Genomic DNA, 14,983 nt, shown 5'->3' with positions numbered 1-14,983 from the left:
AAATGTATATTTTGTTGTTTTCTTACTGTACCAAAAATGAACCGAACCGTGGCCTCTAAACCGAGGTACGTACCGAACCGAAATGTTTGTGTACCGTTACACCCCTAGGACAGGGGTCGGCAACCCGCGGCTCTGATGTGGCTCAGCTGCATTCTTGCCAACCCTCCCGATTTTTCCCGGGGACTTCCGGTTTTCACTGCCTCTCCCAGGGCAAACATTCTCCGATTTTCACCCGGACAACAAAATTGAGGGCGTGCCGTGATGGCACTGCATTTTGCGTCCTCTACAACCTGTCGTCGCGTCCGCTTTTTCACCTAAGAAACAGCGTGCCGGCCCAGTCACATTTTGTCTGCTCACACACTAAGTGACAGCAAGGCATACTTGTTCAACAGCCATACAGATCACACTGACGGTGGCCGTATAAACAACTATAACACTCTTACTAATATGCGCCACACTGTGAACCCACACCAAACAAGAATGACAAACACATTTCGGGAGAACATCCACACCGTAACGCAACATAAACAAGGAGGCAAAAAACATTTCAATTATGAATAAAGCAAAATATGTCCTGGGCCAAAAATCACTACATATTCTCTACTGCTCGCTAGTGTTACCATATCTGAGTTATTGTGCAGAAATATGGGGAAATAACTACAAATGTGCGCTACATTCGCTAACCGTGTTACAAAAAAGATCAGTTAGAATAATACATAATGTTGGATATAGAGAACACACAAACCCTTTATTTATTAAGTCAGAAATATTAAAGTTTGGTGATTTGGTAAAATTGCAAACAGCTAAAATGATGTACAAAGCAAACTATAACCTGCTACCAAAGAATGTACAACAATTCTTCTCAACTAAAGAGGAGAAATATAACCTTAGAGGAAAAAATAATTTAAAACATTTATATGCACGTACAACACTTAAAACTTTTAGCATATCAGTATGTGGAATTAAATGATGGAATGGATTAAGTAAAGAAGTTAAAAATTGTACTGATATGATCCAGTTTAAGAGGTTGTTCAAAATAATAGTGCTTACAGAGTACAAAAAAGAAGAATTATGAGAAATACTTTCAACCTTATTGAAAATAAGATATTCTTCATCTCAGTATGTTAATAATGACTGAATTAATTAATTAATTACATATTACAAAACTGTTGTATACTAATTCATAGATGTTATTTTATTATATAAAAAGGTCAGTAAATGATTCTATATATTTGTAAACGCTTTGAAGTGGGAAAGGGGTAGGATTAAATAAGCTTTGCTTCTTCCTACTCCTTTTCGGGCATGATGTAAAATGAAATGATATGAAATTGTGTGATGTATTATGATGTAAGTGTGTTCATGTTCGAAATAAACTAAAGAAAGAAAGAAAGAAAACACAACAGAACAAATACCCAGAATCCCATGCATCCCTAACTCTTCCGGGCTACATTACACACCCTGCTACCACCAAACCCCGCCCACCTCAATCTACGCACGGGGGGTGGGGGGTGTTGTTGATGTGTGGGGGGGCAGGGTTGCGGTGGCGGGCTTTGGTGGTAGCGGGGGTGTATAAAGTAGCCCGGAAGAGTTAGGGATGCATGGGATTCTGGGTATTTGTTCTGTTGTGTTACGATGCGGATGTTCTCCCGAAATGTGTTTGTCATTCTTGTTTGGTGTGGGTTCACAGTGTGGCGCATATTAGTAAGAGTGTTAAAGTTGTTTATATCGCCACTCTCAGTGTGATCTGTATGGCTGTTAACCAAGTATGCATGCATTCACTTATGTGTGTCTGCAGAAGCCTCATATAACACGTAACTGGGCTGGCAAGCTGTTTGTTCAAGCCGTAGAGGGCGCTAAAGGTAGTGACATCACGGCACGCCCTTATTATTGTTGTTTGGGTGAAAATCAGCATACAGGTAAAAATTGGTGCTCTAAAACTTGCTGGTTGACGGCTGCGTTGACCCTGGATCTCAGGAAACAGAGTGGACCGACACCAGCAGATGACATGACACCCCAAACCATCACTGATGGTGGAAACTTTACACTAGACTTCAGGCAACGTGGATCCTGTGCCTCTCCTGTCTTCCTCCAGACTCTGGGACCTCGATTTCCAAAGGAAATGCAAAATTTGCATGGTTGGGTGATGGTTTGGGGTGCCATGTCATCTGCTGGTGTCGGTCCACTCTGTTTCCTGAGATCCAGGGTCAACGCAGCCGTCTACCAGCAAGTTTTAGAGCACTTCATGCTTCCTGCTGCTGACCTGCTCTATGGAGATAGAGATTTCAAGTTCCAACAGGACTTGGCGCCTGCACACAGAGCAAAATCTACCCGTGCCTGGTTTACGGACCATGGTATTTCTGTTCTAAATTGGCCCGCCAACTCCCCTGACCTTAGCCCCATAGAAAATCTGTGGGGTATTGTGAAAAGGAAGATGCAGAATGCCAGACCCCAAAACGCAGAAGAGTTGAAGGCCACTATCAGAGCAACCTGGGCTCTCATAACACCTGAGCAGTGCCAGAAACTCATCGACTCCATGACACGCCGCATTAACGCAGTAATTGAGGCAAAAGGAGCTCCAACCAAGTATTGAGTATTGTACATGCTCATATTTTTCATTTTCATACTTTTCAGTTGGCCAACATTTCTAAAAATCCCTTTTTTGTATTAGCCTTAAGTAATATTTTAATTTTGTGACACACGGAATTTTGGATTTTCATTTGTTGCCACTTCAAATCATCAAAATTAAATGAAATAAACATTTGAATGCATCAGTCTGTGTGCAATGAATAAATATAATGTACAAGTTACACCTTTTGAATGCAATTACTGAAATAAATCAAGTTTTTCAAAATATTCTAATTTACTGGCTTTTACCTGTACATTCGAGAGAATAGTTTCCCTGAAATTCGGGAGTCTACCGGAAAAATCGGGAGGGTTGGCAGGTGTGACGCTGTCAAGTGCCCTTCATATAAAACTCGCGGGCCGCACTAACATTACATTTCCATATTAAGGTGCGGGCCGCGTGTCTGAGACCCCTGGTTTATACATAGCACAAAGCAAAAAAAAAACTTTGTATGTAGTGTCATTTCATTTTAAATTTCAAAAGAGTTTTGTGGCTCCCATTGTTTTCTTTAATTTGTGGAAACGGGTCAAAATGGCTCTTTGTGTGGTAAAGGTTGCCGACCCCTGCCCTAGGATATACAGATATATATATTTTACTTTGCTTGGGTATTAATCAGAGGTGGGTAGTAACGCGCTACATTTACTCCGTTACATCTACTTGAGTAACTTTTGGGATAAATTGTACTTCTAAGAGTAGTTTTAATGCAACATACTTTTACTTTTACTTGAGTATATTTATAGAGAAGGAACGCTACTTTTACTCTGCTACTTTTATCTACATTCAGCTCGCTACTCGCTACTAATTTTTATCGATCTGTTAATGCACGCTTTGTTTGTTTTGGTCTGTCAGACAGACCTTCAAAGTGCCTGCGTTTCAACAAATACAGTCACTGGTGACGTTCACTCCGTTCCACCAATCAGATGCAGTCACTGGTGACGTTGGACCAATCAAACAGAGCCAGGAGTCACATGACCTGACTTAAACAAGTTGAAAAACTTATTCGGGTGTTACCATTTAGTGGTCATTTGTACGGAATATGTACTGTACTGTGCAATCTACCGGTACTAATAAAAGTTCCAATCAATCAAAAGTGTGAAGGAAAAAAGACCCTTTTCCATTTCAACCGTACATCCCGTCAAAAGCCTAAAGACTGACTGCACAGTTCCTGTCTTCACAATAAAAGTGCCGCTCCATCGCGCCTGCGCTTTCAAAATAAGAGTCTCCGAAAGCCAGCGCAAACAAGCTAGCAAGCTACGGAGTTTGCCGCCAATGTATTTCTTGTAAAGTGTATAAAAACGAATATGGAAGCTGGACAAATAAGATGCCAAAAACCAACCACTTTCATGTGGTATTAGACAGAAAGGAGGAACTTTTTTTTCTCCTCTATTTGAAAACGTGGACGTTATCAGCGCTACTGTCCGATTCCAATCAATGCAAGTCATCAGAATCAGGTAATACACCAACTTATATTCTTGTCTTCATGAAAGAAAGGAATCTATATGTGTTAAACATGCATGTATATTCATTAAAACACCTTTAACATGCAAACAAAAAAGGCAAAATAAATAAATATAAATTATATACTGTATATATCAATGTATGTATATATATATATATATATATATATGTGTATATATATATATATATGTGTGTGTGTGTGTATATATATATATATATATATATATATATATATATATATATATATATATATATGTGTGTGTATGTATATATATATATATGTGTGTGTGTGTGTGTGTGTTTATAAATATATATATATATGTTTGTGTGTATGTATGTATATATATGATATGTGTGTGTATGTTACTCATCAGTTACTCAGTACTTGAGTAGTTTTTTCACAACATACTTTTTACTTTTACTCAAGTAAATATTTGGGTGACTACTCCTTACTTTTACTTGAGTAATAAATCTCTAAAGTAACAGTACTCTTACTTGAGTACAATTTCTGGCTACTCTACCCACCTCTGGTATTAATTGATGGAATTATATTTGTAATGATATACTAAAAGGACATTATTTTTGTCATATAAGGTCATTGTGTATTCTGTTGTTGATAAACAATCAGATGATTCTATCTGACTGAACATTAAAGGCTTCATTGTGGAACATTGTGTCCTCTAACTTAGCACATCCTAATAATTCAGCAAACATGAACATTCTCATTTGTATTTATCAACACTCGTGAAGTTTACCGCTTTTGGTGGACGTTGAACATGTTACAACCGGCCAGGCGTCACCTACCTTTGCAGGTGTAGAAACGTTCAAAGAAAACACTTCTTTATCCAAAATATGAAAGTAGGCGACGAGAACTTTCCATTTTTTGTATGATTGTTCATTTCTTCTTCCTGCTGTTCTTCTTCTACGCTTTTTAGGTCTACCGGAAATTGTATGTCGCCATCTGGCGCCTAAGTGCGCCACCGTCAGGGTGGTTATTTAAAACGGTGTTTTTCAACATTTTTTTGAGCCAAGGCACATTTTCTTCTTTGAAAAAATCCCGAGGCACACAACCAGCAGAAATCGTTGAAAAATTGAACTCAGCAGTCGATATTGACAATAAAAAGTCGTTTTTGCAATTGTTGGATATGAATTCAAACCATACTTGCCAACCTTGAGACCTCCGATTTCGGGAGGTGGGGGGTGGGGGCGTGGTCGGGGGTGGGGTTAAGAGGGGAGGAGTATATTGACAGCTAGAATTCACCAAGTCAAGTATTTCATACATATATATATATATATATATATATATATATATATATATATGTATGTGTGGGAAAAAATCACAAGACTATTTCATCTCTACAGGCCTGTTTCATGAGGGGGGGTACCCTCAATCGTCAGGAGATTTTAATGGGAGCATTCGCATACCATGGTTTATATAGGGCACAGAGTGGGTGGGTACAGGCTGGCCTAGGGGCGTGGTGATTGGCTCATGTGTTACCTAGGAGGTGTTTCCGTCTATGGCGGCATGCTGTTACAATTTCGCTGCGCTTGTTGAGGGATGACAGGTCTGGACGGTAAATAATAAACAGTTTCTCTTTCAAGCATAGGTTGCATCTTTTATTACCACTATTGTGATATATATATATATATATATATATATATATATATATATATATATATATATATATATATATATATATTAGAGATGCGCGGATAGGCAATTATTTCATCCGCAACCGCATCAGAAAGTCGTCAACCATCCGCCATCCACCCGGTGTAACATTTGATCAGAACCGCACCCGCCCGCCATCCGCCCGCACCCGCCCGTTGTTATATATCTAATATAGACGATGCAAGGCATTAGTGAGGTTATAAAGCTTTTGCCTGTTAAAGAAAGGAGACTGATCCAATGCAGCACAGACATTCGCGGGCCACGCTGTCACGACCCAGACGCACACCAGTGCGCAATCATATGGGAGCCGCGCTGAGCGCACCTCCAAGCGCGTCTCGCTGCCGGCGACGGCCGGGTATGGGCCCAACGTTCCAGCGCCATCCAATTTCAGGGCTAGTTGATTCGGCAGGTGGGTTGTTACACACTCCTTAGCGGGTTCCGACGTCCATGGCCACCGTCCTGCTGTCTATATCAACCAGGGTGAGCCCCACCCCTTTCGTGAGCGCACTGCGCGCGGAGTGACCCCTGTTACGCGCCCCCGGCAACAGGGGTGGCGGGCAGGTAAGCTGCGCGGGCGGAGCGCGCGGAGTGACCCCTGTTACGAGCCCCCGGCCACGGGGGTGGCGGGCAGGTAAGCTGCTTACCTGCTGCGCGTGACGCCGGCCGCGGCGAAGGCGGACGAGGCGGGGTGTCGGTGCGGTGGGCGCGGGGGTGACCCTGGACGTGCGTCGGGCCCTTCTCGCGGATCGCCTCAGCTACGGCTCCCGGTGGGGCCCTCTCGGGGGAAGGGGCCTCGGTCCCGGACCCCGGCGAGGCGTCGGGGGCCTTCTCCGCTCCGTAAAAGTGTCCATCTCTTCTTTTTTTTTTCTTCTGTTGTGGCATATGCTGCAGGTGCCTGCTCGTTTTTCGTATGTGGGTAACAACATTTAACTATGTATATATATTTCCGAATTGGTTTAACTGCCACCCGCCTGAATCTATTTAAAATCTTTTTTTTTTTTATTTCAACCGCCCGACCCGACCCGACCCGCGCATAAAATCTAATTTTTTTAAATTTCATCCGCCCGATCCGCGGATAATCCGCGGACTCCGCGGTTGTGCCCGCAAACCGCGCATCTCTAATATATATATATATATATATATATATATATATATATATATATATATATATATATATATATATATATATATATATATATATCTACATCCTGAAAATATGCAAACAAAACTGTGTTTAGATAATTGATACTTAAAACTTGCATAAATAAATCTTAAGGAATATAACATAACTTGGCTTCTGAGAGCTTCTAAATGTAATGAATAAAATGCTAAAGTTGTTGATAAACAAGCAATTATTTTAATAATTAAATATGGTCATTTTAAATGAATTATTATGATCATTTAAAATTAATTATTTCAAATATCTTTATTTTAATGTATAATTCTATGGCTGGATGTAATAAGGAGTCAGAAAAAATACAAATAAAAATACAATTAATTTTGATGTTTTTAGCAAAATATAGTAAAAATGTATTTAGTTTTTTTTTTTTTAAATGGATAAATATATTTATTTTTAGGTAAGATAAACATAATAATACAATTTAACTCTCATCTGGATGATTTAGTTCTTGTCACCCTGTTGTCCTCCCGTGTGAAAAAAGGCTGTCCTCACTCAGGTCCGCATGAAGCTGGAGGGGGCGTGGCCTCCTGCTCCGCCTGAAAATCGGGAGATTTTCGGGAGAATATTTGTCCCGGGAGGTTTTCGGGAGAGGCGCTGAATTTCGGGAGTCTCCCGGAAAATTCGGGAGGGTTGGCAAGTATGACTCAAACCATAACAACCATGCTTCACTATAACTCTTGTCTCAAAGTATCAATCAATCAATCAATCAATCAATCAATCAATGTTTATTTATATAGCCCTAAATCACAAGTGTCTCAAAGGGCTGCACAAGCCACAACGACATCCTCGGTATAGCCCACATAAGGGCAAGGAAAAACTCACCCCAGTGGGACGTCGATGTGAATGACTATGAGAAACCTTGGAGAGGACCGCATATGTGGGTAACCCCCCCCCTCTAGGGAGACCGAATGCAATGGATGTCGAGTGGGTCTAACATAATATTGTGAGAGTCCAGTCCATAGTGGATCCAGCATAACAGTAAGAGTCCAGTCCACAGTGGGGTCAGCAGGAAACCATCCCGAGCGGAGACGGGTCAGCAGCGCAGAGATGTTCCCAACCGATATACAGGCGAGCGGTCCACCCCGGGTCCCGACCCCGGACAGCCAGCACCCCATCCATGGCCACCGGATCTGTGTGTCTTCCCCTCCACAAGGGATAGGGGGGAGCAGAGGAGAAAAGAAAAGAAACGGCAGATCAACTGGTCTAAAAAAGGGGGGCTATTCAAAGGCTAGAGTATACAAATGAGTTTTGAGATGGGACTTAAATGTTTCTACTGAGGTAGCATCTCTAACTGTTAAGTAGGTGCACTCTCACCACCTGTCACATCACGCCCTGACTTATTTTGAGGTTTTTGAGGTTTTTTCTGTGTTTTAGTTATTGTTGTTATTTGCGCTCCTATTTCGGTGGCTTTTCCTGTTTAGTTGGTATTTTCCTGTAGCAGTTTATAATATATTTTATTCGTAAAAAGGACCTTATCTTCACCATACCTGGTTGTCCAAATTAGGCATAATAATGTGTTAATTCCACGACTATATATATTGGTATCGGTTGATATCGGGTTTGGTCAATATCGGAATATTGGATATCGGCAAAAAGCCATTATCGGACATCCCTAGTTCTATGTGTTGTACGTGCATACAAATGTTTTAAATTAGATTTTCCTCTAAGGTTATATTTTCTCCTCTACCTAAATTACTTTAAATGCTTTTATCAAATATATAACTTTAAGGGCTTTTGTACTCTTAATCATTCTCCAAGATTTGATTGATAATTGTAAACCATTAAGCCAATTAGAAAATGTAGGCCTTACTTTCATAAATCGACATTTATGCAGAGGTGGGTAGAGTAGCCAGAAATTGTACTCAAGTAAGAGTACTGTTACTTTAGAGATTTATTACTCAAGTAAAAGTAAGGAGTAGTCACCCAAATATTTACTTGAGTAAAAGTAAAAAGTATGTTGTGAAAAAACTACTCAAGTACTGAGTAACTGATGAGTAACATACACACTCATATATATATATATATATATATACATACATATACATTGATATATACAGTATATCATTTATATGTATTTATTTTGCTGTTTTTGTTTACATGTTAAATGTGTTTTAATGAATATACATGCATGTTTAACATATAGATTCCTTTCTTTCATGAAGACTAGAATATAAGTTGGTGTATTACCTGATTCTGATGACTTGCATTGATTGTAATCAGACAGTAGTGATGATAATGTCCAAGTTTTCAAATGGAGGAGAAGAAAAGTTCCTCCTTTCTGTCTAATACCACATGAAAGTGGTAGGTTTTTGGCATCCTATTTGTCCAGCTTCCATATTCGTTTTTATACACTTTACAAGAAATATATTGGCGTCAAACTCCGTAGCTTGCTAGCTTGTTTGCGCTGGCTTTCGGAGACTCTTGTTTTGAAAGCGCAGGCGCGATGGAGCGACACTTTTATTGTGAAGACAGGAACGTCCTCATGTGCGGTCAGTCTTGAGGCTTTTGACGGGATGTACGGTTGAAATAAAAAAAGTGTATTTTTTCCTTCACACTTTTGATTGATTCATTGGAACTTTTATTAGTAGATTGCACAGTACAGTACACATTCCGTACAATTGACCACTAAATGGTAACACCCCAATAAGTTTTTCAACTTGTTTAAGTCAGGTCATGTGACCACCTGGCTCTGTTTGATTGGTCCAACGTCACCAGTGACTGCATCTGATTGGTGGAACGAAGTGAAACGTCACCTGTAAGGCAGGCACTTTGAAGGTCTGTCTGACAGACCAAAACAAACAAAGCGTGCATTAACAGATCGATAAAAATTAGTAGCGAGCAGAGGTGGGTAGTAACGCGCTACATTTACTCCGTTACATCTACTTGAGTAACTTTTGGGATAAATTGTACTTCTAAAAGTAGTTTTAATGCAACTTACTTTTACTTTTACTTGAGTATATTTATAGAGAAGAAACGCTACTTTTACTCCGCTACTTTTATCTACATTCAGCTCGCTACTCGCTACTAATTTTTATCCATCTGTTAATGCACGCTTTGTTTGTTTTGGTCTGTCAGACAGACCTTCAAAGTGCCTGCCTTACTGGTGACGTTTCACTCCGTTCCACCAATAAAATGCAGTCACTAGTGACGTTTGACTCCGTTCCACCAATCAGATGCAGTCACTGGTGACGTTGGACCAATCAAACAGAGCAAGGCGGTCACATGACCTGACTTAAACAAGTTGAAAAACTTATTGGGGTGTTACCATTTAGTGGTCAATTGTACGGAATATATACTGTACTGTGCAATCTAATAATACAAGTTTCAATCAATCAATCAAAAGTGTGAAGGAAAAAAGACACTTTTTTTATTTCAAACGTACATCCTGTCACAAGCCTAAAGACTGACTGCACAGTTCCTGTCTTCACAATAAAAGTGCCGCTCCATCGCGCCTGCGCTTTCAAAATAAGAGTCTCCGAAAGCCAGCGCAAACAAGCTAGCAAGCTATGGAATTTGCCGCCAATGTATTTCTTGTAAAGTGTGTGAAAACGAATATGGAAGCTGGACAAATAAGATGCCAAAAACCAACCACTTTCATGTGGTATTAGACAGAAAGGAGGAACTTTTTTTCTCCTGCATTTGAAAACGTGGACGTTAAGCACTGCTGTCTGATTACAATCAATGCAAGTCATCAGAATCCCTGCGACCCCGAAGGGAATAAGTGGTAGAAAATGGATGGATGGATGAAAGAAAGGAATCTATATGTGTTAAACATGCATGTATATTCATTAAAACACCTTTAACATGTAAACAAAAACGGCAAAATAAATAAATATAAATGATATACTGTATATATCAATGTATATGTATATATACACTACCGTTCAAAAGTTTGGGGTCACCCAAACAACTTTGTGTTTTCCATGAAAAGTCACACTTATTCACCACCATACGTTGTGAAATGAATAGAAAATAGAGTCAAGACATTGACAAGGTTAGAAATAATTATTTGTATTTGAAATAAGATTTTTTTTACATCAAACTTTGCTTTCGTCAAAGAATCCTCCATTTGCAGCAATTACAGCATTGCACACCTTTGGCATTCTAGCTGTTAATTTGTTGAGGTAATCTGGAGAAATTGCACCCCACGCTTCTAGAAGCAGCTCCCACAAGTTGGATTGGTTGGATGGGCACTTCTTGCGTACCATACGGTCAAGCTGCTCCCACAACAGCTCAATGGGGTTCAGATCTGGTGACTGCGCTGGCCACTCCATTACCGATAGAATACCAGCTGCCTGCTTCTTCTCTAAATAGTTCTTGCACAATTTGGAGGTGTGTTTTGGGTCATTGTCCTTTTGTAGGATGAAATTGGCTCCAATCAAGCGCTGTCCACTGGGTATGGTATGGCGTTGCAAAATGGAATGATAGCCTTCCTTATTCAGAATCCCTTTTACCCTGTACAAATCTCCCACCTTACCAGCACCAAAGCAACCTCAGACTATCACATTACCTCCACCATGCTTAACAGATGGCGTCAGGCATTCTTCCAGCATCTTTTCAGTTGTTCTGCGTCTCACAAACGTTCTTCTTTGTGATCCAAACACCTCAAACTTGGTTTCATCCGTCCACAACACTTTTTTCCAGTCTTCCTCTGTCCAATGTCTGTGTTCTTTTGCCCATCTTAATCTTTTTCTTTTATTGGCCAGTCTCAGATATGGCTTTTTCTTTGCCACTCTGCCATGAAGCCCAGAATCCCGCAGCCGCCTCTTCACTGTAGATGTTGACACTGGTGTTTTGCGGGTACTATTTAATGAAGATGCCAGTTGGGGACCGGTGAGGCGTCTGTTTCTCAAACTAAAGACTCTAATGTACTTATCTTCTTGCTCAGTTGTGCAACGCGGCCTCCCGCTTCTTTTTCTACTCTGGTTAGAGCCTGTTTGTGCTGTCCTCTGATGGGAGTAGAACACACCCTTGTAGGAAATCTTCAATTTCTTAGCAATTTCTCGCATGGAATAGCCTTCATTTCTAAGAACAAGAATAGACTGTCGAGTTTCAGATGAAAGTTCTCTTTTTCTGGCCATTTTGAGCGTTTAATTGACCCAACAAATGTGATGCTCCAGAAACTCAATCTGCTCAAAGGAAGGTCAGTTTTGTAGCTTCTGTAACGCGCTAAACTGTTTTCAGATGTGTGAACATGATTGCACAAGGGTTTTCTAATCATCAATTAGCCTTCTGAGCCAATGAGCAAACACATTGTACCATTAGAACACTGGAGTGATAGTTGCTGGAAATGGGCCTCTATACACCTATGTAGATATTGCACCAAAAACCAGACATTTGCAGCTAGAATAGTCATTTACCACATTAGCAATGTATAGAGTGTATTTCTTTAAAGTTAAGACTAGTTTAAAGTTATCTTCATTGAAAAGTACAGTGCTTTTCCTTCAAAAATAAGGACATTTCAATGTGACCCCAAACTTTTGAACGGTAGTGTATATATATATATATATATATATATATATATGATATGTGTGTGTATGTTACTCATCAGTTACTCAGTACTTGAGTAGTTTTTTCACAACATACTTTTTACTTTTACTCAAGTAAATATTTGGGTGACTACTCATTACTTTTACTTGAGTAATAAATCTCTAAAGTAACAGTACTCTTACTTGAGTACAATTTCTGGCTACTCTACCCACCTCTGGTAGCGAGTAGCGAGCTGAATGTAGATAAAAGTAACGGAGTAAAAGTAGCGTTCCTTCTCTATAAATATACTTAAGTAAAAGTAAAAGTATGTTGCATTAAAACTACTCTTAGAAGTACAATTTATCCCAAAAGTTACTCAAGTAGATGTAACGGAGTAAATGTAGCGCGTTACTACCCACCTCTGCATTTATGTAGAAAAAAAAATGTGCCTGGAGCATAATAATGTTGACAAACATTTCTACGTTAGAGTCGTTTATTTAAAAAAAAATGGATCTCTTCTATAGAGAATGGGGATGAAAAAGTGAAATTGTTGTACATGAGTCGAAACAAAATAAACATGTTTGCACCGGAAGTGATCGAGCTGAGCAGTGCGCATGCGCACGCAGTAGCCGGAAGCGGGTTGGTGCGTGCTTGTTTGCACTAATATTTCTTTTCTGTCACATCTGCGATTACAAGCTGTTATTGCAAGGATACGGTATGTTGTCACTGACACTGCACTTCGGCAAGATAACGTACACTACACTTCAGCAGGACGGTGTCTGTCGCGTCACAAAAGTATTGCCAGGCTAACTCGCTGCATGTGCAAAAGTAACTCCTACTAGCGAGCTAACGTTAAAGCTGCTGCGGTTTATTTATCATCATTGTGTGCACAATTATTGACGATATGTATGTGCACAAGTTAGTCCGTTTGATTCCTTGCGGAACATGAGTTGATAGGAAGAGCGAAGAAGACGTAAAACTAAGGAGATGAAGGGTAGGTGCTCCCTGCAAGCTACGAGGAGAGTTCCGCCCTCTTTGCGACTGTCAAGTTGAAATAAGTCACCTTTTCAACTCAACATCTCTTCTTTATTCACGTCCGCCTTTCGCTTTACAGCTTTCTTTTGTCTGTGTATTCAAAATAGGGCGACACTTTGTTGGGACATGACTAAAATCCATCCATCCATCCATTTTTCCCGGTCGGGTCGCGGGGGCAGCAGCCTAAGCAGGGAAGCCCAGACCTCCCCATACTTGCCAACCTTGAGATCTCCGAATTCAGGAGATTGGTTGGGGGGAGGGCGGCGGGGTTGAGGGGGAGGAGTATATTTATAGCTAGAATTCACTGAAATTAAAGTATTTCTTATATATATATATATCCATCCATCCATCCATCTTCTTCCGCTTATCCGAGGTCGGGTCGCGGGGGCAGCAGCCTAAGCAGGGAAGCCCAGACTTCCCTCTCCCCAGCCACTTCGTCCAGCTCCTCCCGGGGGATCCCGAGGCGTTCCCAGGCCAGCCGGGAGACATAGTCTTCCCAACGTGTCCTGGGTCTTCCTCGTGGCCTCCTACCGGTCGGACATGCCCTAAACACCTCCTTAGGGAGGCGCTCGGGTGGCATCCTGACCAGATGCCCGAACCACCTCATCTGGCTCCTCTCGATGCGGAGGAGCAGCGGCTTTACTTTGAGCTCCCCCCGAATGACAGAGCTTCTCACCCTATCTCTAAGGGAGAGCCCCGCCACCCGGCGGAGGAAACTCATTTCGGCCGCTTGTACCCGTGATCTTGTCCTTTCGGTCATAACCCAAAGCTCATGACCATAGGTGAGGATGGGAACGTAGATCGACCGGTAAATTGAGAGCTTTGCCTTCCGGCTCAGCTCCTTCTTCACCACAACGGATCGATACAGCGTCCGCATTACTGAAGACGCCGCACCGATCCGCCTGTCGATCTCACGATCCACTCTTCCCTCACTCGTGAACAAGACTCCGAGGTACTTGAACTCCTCCACTTGGGGCAAGATCTCCTCCCCAACCCGGAGATGGCACTCCACCCTTTTCCGGGCGAGAACCATGGACTCGGACTTGGAGGTGCTGATTCTCATCCCAGTCGCTTCACACTCAGCTGCGAACCGATCCAGTGAGAGCTGAAGATCTTGGCCAGATGAAGCCATCAAGACCAAATCATCTGCAAAAAGCAGAGACCTAATCCTGCACCCACCAAACCGGATCCCCTCAACGCCTTGACTGCGCCTAGAAATTCTGTCCATAAAAGTTATGAACAGAATCGGTGACAAAGGGCAGCCTTGGCGGAGTCCAACCCTCACTGGAAACGTGTATATATATATATATCCATCCATCCATCCATTTTCTACCACTTATTCCCTTCAGGGTCGCGGGGGGCTTTGGAGCTACAATCAGGCGGAAGGCGGGGTACACCCTGGACAAGTCGCCACCTCATCGCGGGGCCAACACAGATAGACAGACAACATTCACACACTAGGGCCAATTTAGTGTTGCCAATCAACCTACTATACAGGTAAAAGCCAGTAAATTAGAATATTTTGGAAAAACTTGATTTATTTCAG

The 14,983-nt window shown here is 41.4% G+C and overlaps 2 protein-coding genes across 5 annotated transcripts in view; one reads left to right on the top strand and one right to left on the bottom strand.

Annotated features, from left to right (window-relative positions):
* Nucleotides 1-5,027, bottom strand: part of cep290 (centrosomal protein 290) — a 100,439-nt gene extending 95,412 nt beyond the window's left edge. For 3 of the 4 annotated variants that reach the window (XM_061970401.2, XM_072913898.1, XM_072913896.1), the window contains exon 1: nucleotides 4,886-5,023. The gene's annotated coding sequence lies outside the window, so the exon portion shown is untranslated. Of the gene's footprint in view, nucleotides 1-4,885 lie in introns of all 4 variants that reach the window. The other variant, XM_072913895.1, reaches the window with a different exon arrangement.
* A 7,996-nt stretch (nucleotides 5,028-13,023) lies between these two features.
* Nucleotides 13,024-14,983, top strand: part of tmtc3 (transmembrane O-mannosyltransferase targeting cadherins 3) — a 65,124-nt gene continuing 63,164 nt past the window's right edge. The window contains exon 1 of the mRNA XM_061969346.2: nucleotides 13,024-13,117. The gene's annotated coding sequence lies outside the window, so the exon portion shown is untranslated. The remainder of the gene's footprint in view (nucleotides 13,118-14,983) is intronic.

This window comes from Nerophis lumbriciformis, linkage group LG10 (genome assembly GCF_033978685.3).
Source record: "Nerophis lumbriciformis linkage group LG10, RoL_Nlum_v2.1, whole genome shotgun sequence".
Classification (NCBI taxonomy): Eukaryota; Metazoa; Chordata; class Actinopteri; order Syngnathiformes; family Syngnathidae; genus Nerophis; species Nerophis lumbriciformis.
Note: the sequence above shows the minus strand (reverse complement) of the source record. Positions and strands in the feature narration are given on the sequence as shown.